The sequence below is a fragment of the Hippopotamus amphibius genome, chromosome 9 (assembly GCF_030028045.1).
Source record: "Hippopotamus amphibius kiboko isolate mHipAmp2 chromosome 9, mHipAmp2.hap2, whole genome shotgun sequence".
NCBI lineage: Eukaryota > Metazoa > Chordata > Mammalia > Artiodactyla > Hippopotamidae > Hippopotamus > Hippopotamus amphibius.
In genome coordinates, this window is record NC_080194.1 from 35,562,017 (window position 1) to 35,565,000 (window position 2,984).

General features: G+C 53.8%; 1 protein-coding gene across 2 annotated transcripts in view; it reads left to right on the plus strand.

Annotated features, from left to right (window-relative positions):
- The first annotated feature begins 552 nt into the window (after nt 1–552).
- The window catches only part of LMO1 (LIM domain only 1), a 60,530-nt gene continuing 58,098 nt past the window's right edge, over nt 553–2,984 (plus strand). The window contains exon 1 of one of the 2 annotated variants that reach the window (XM_057748346.1): nt 553–689. The gene's annotated coding sequence lies outside the window, so the exon portion shown is untranslated. Of the gene's footprint in view, nt 690–2,323; nt 2,347–2,984 lie in introns of those variants that run through there. The other variant, XM_057748345.1, reaches the window with a different exon arrangement.

Below are 2,984 nucleotides of genomic sequence, written 5' to 3' on the forward strand. Positions count from 1 at the left end.
ATCTTGGGGGGGGGGAGGGGACGCGGCTGCGCTTCTCTGGACCAGAACCTCAGGCGCAGCTCTCTGGTGAGATGCGTGCCTCCGTCAGCCACCACAACCTCTGGCTGCCTGGGAGCAAAAGCTTCTTTCACTGGGCAAGGGACCACAGACTCCCGTGGCTCCTCTACTAGCAACAGCAGGAAGTTCCAGAGTTAGAGAGATCCTTCAGGCACATCGATTATGTCTTTTAATCCTTTACTAACACCCCCCAAAGACTTCCCAATTCATTTCAAGTAAAATGCAAACTCTCCAGCTCACCTCGCTCAGCTTGTCCCCTCATGTGCCTCCTTCAGCCCCACCAGCCTTCTTTCTGTTCCTCACACACCCTGAGATCCTCCCAGCCTCAGGGCCTTTGTACTTGCTCCTCCCTCTGCTCGTGGGATTTTCCTTCTTGTCCTGCAGGTCTCAGCTCCACAGAGAGGCCTACCCCTGACAGCCTGATCTAAATCAGCCCCACCTCAGTCCCTGTCCGCCTCTTTGTTTTGTTTCCTTCATAGGTCTTGCCCTGATCTCAAATTGTCCTGCGTCTGGATTTGGTCCTTGCTGATCTGCTGATTCCCAGTGTAACACAAGCTCCTGAGGGCAGAGACCTTGTCCGGCTTGGTCACTGTTGGATTCCCAGTACTCTAGTGGCAATCGGCACATACCAGGTAAATGGCAACTATTGCTTCGATGAATGAATGACTGAATCTTAGCATCTGGAGGCTCTGGGGGAACCAGTAAGACCCGGTGGGGATCCTGGCTTTGCTGCCATCTCCCTTGGGCAACCAAGCCCCTTCTTTCATTTGCCAAGCCTTTATCCAGCACCTGTTGGTTACCTAATCCTGAAGAACTGGGAGAAGCAGAAACCAGATGTGGTTCCTGCCCTGAGGGGCTCGAAGCCTAATTGGGAAATAAGTCTTGATATGAGAAGAGAAGACCATGTCTCTAAGTCAGAGCTTGAACACGGGGGTACAGGGGGATGGAGAGGTGGGAGTGGAGGGCCTGGGGCCAGCTCTATGATGAATGCTGCTGTGCAACCTCAGGCCAGTCACTGAACCTCTCTGCTCCTCATCTGGAAGGCAGATTACAGTCAAAATCAGCCTTGGAGCTTACTGAGTCCCATTTTAGAGGCCCAGAATGGGACAAAGTCTTGCCCAGAGCCACAGGATAAGTTAGCAGCAAAGCCAGGACCAGTGCCCAAGCCAGAGGCTGTGTGTCTCAGTGGGATGCCAGACCACTGCTCCCATCTGCCACCAGCCACCTGAACCATTCCAGATTCTCCGGGGGCCCAGCTGGCACCCAGCCCTTAACCTGCAGCTCAGAGAAAGAGCTGAGAGCCCTGAGCACGTGCCTTCTTCCCTCATAGCAGGTGGGGACCGTATCTGACTGAAGGCATCTCCAGGCTAGGAGCCCCTTGGATCTGGCCATGAGACATCTGGAAAATGGCCTGCTGCCACTTCCCGGACTTTGTATGAACAAAGCCTTGTGTCTGCGGGAAAGACCCAGCACAAACAAGCCCGGCCCAGACCATTCTGCCTTCTCCTGTTCTGACACCCCTGGGAGCTTGCCTCACTGAACTCTGGTGTCCATATTCACTGTAACCAACAGGTGTTTACCAAGCATCTACCACATGCCAAGCACTGTCCTATTGGCTGGAGATGCATCAGTGAAGAAAACATAGCTCCTCCCACGGAGCTTACATGTGATAGGAGAGACAAACACAGCACACTGCTATCATATATTTTTAGTAGTATTATGCAGTACTATACTCATAAGTTCCTATAAATAAGAAGTACCATAAGTACATATTGTAGGGGAAGAAGAGAGTAACCGGGAGAGAGGACTCATGGATAAGGTGACATGTGGGCAGAGACCTGGATGAAGTGATGGATCAAGGAATGAACCCACGTATCTGGAGAGAATGTTCTAGGCAGAGGGCACAGAGTGGCCCTGGGGTACGAGGAATTTGGCATATCTGGGAACAGCAAGGAGACTCCTGTGTGGGAACAGAATTGGCTAGTAAGAGAGCAGGAGGGAGATGAGGGTGGAGGGGTAGGTGGAGGAGGAGGAGGGTCAGGGCGGATCACAGAGGGCCTCGAGGGCCCTGGTGAGGGCTCGGGATTCACTCTAAGAAGCCACTAAGGAGTGATAGGATCTGATGTCTGTTTTTAAAGATTACTGGCAGCTGTGGAGGAAATGGTCTGTAGGAGGGACAAGCAGGAAAATGGCCAGGAGACTACTGCAACAGTCCAGGCAAGGGATGATGGAGTCTTAGACCAGGGTGTGCGTGGTGAGGAGCAGCTGGATTCTGCTTGTGTATTGAAGGTATGACTGGCAGGGTATGATTTCAATTGGATGTGGGGTTGGAGAGAAAGGGAGTAAGAGAAGCTCTAAAGGTCCTTCGGAGAGAGTGAGGCGGACTTTCAGCCTGATGCCGTGGGGCTGGCAATGCACTTCCTTGGACATTGTCCCTCCCAGCCTTCAATCACCCAGGAATGGCAGGGCCATGTTGTCAACTCACCCAAGGCACACAGAGATGAAGAGACCTCTTCAGGACGCAAACCCAAATCTCCTGATGGAGTCCATGCCCTCTGGAGTAAGCCCCACCTCCCCCAGGCCCTGATCAGCTCTCATTCTGTGAACCTCTGCCCTTGAACCCGCTTGAGTCCTGTCCTGCCCTCCCTCTTAGGGGCACAGGGACTGAGGGGCTGCTTCCGGGCAGGGCTGGTGGTCTCCGTGAGCTGACGAGCATGCATAGCCTTCTTTCCCCTGAATGGCTGCATCCTCATGAGGCGGGAGGGACAGCTGGGACCGGGCATTCATTCCCTGGGCCCCGGACCTTGCTCCACCCTTCAGCTAGGTGTCTGACCCTACTGCCTGATGAGCCCCCACCTGTCCCTTTGGTAGATCCTTCCCCCAGTTCTCACAGCCCAACACACCGGGAAACAAGCTGCTGTGCCCAA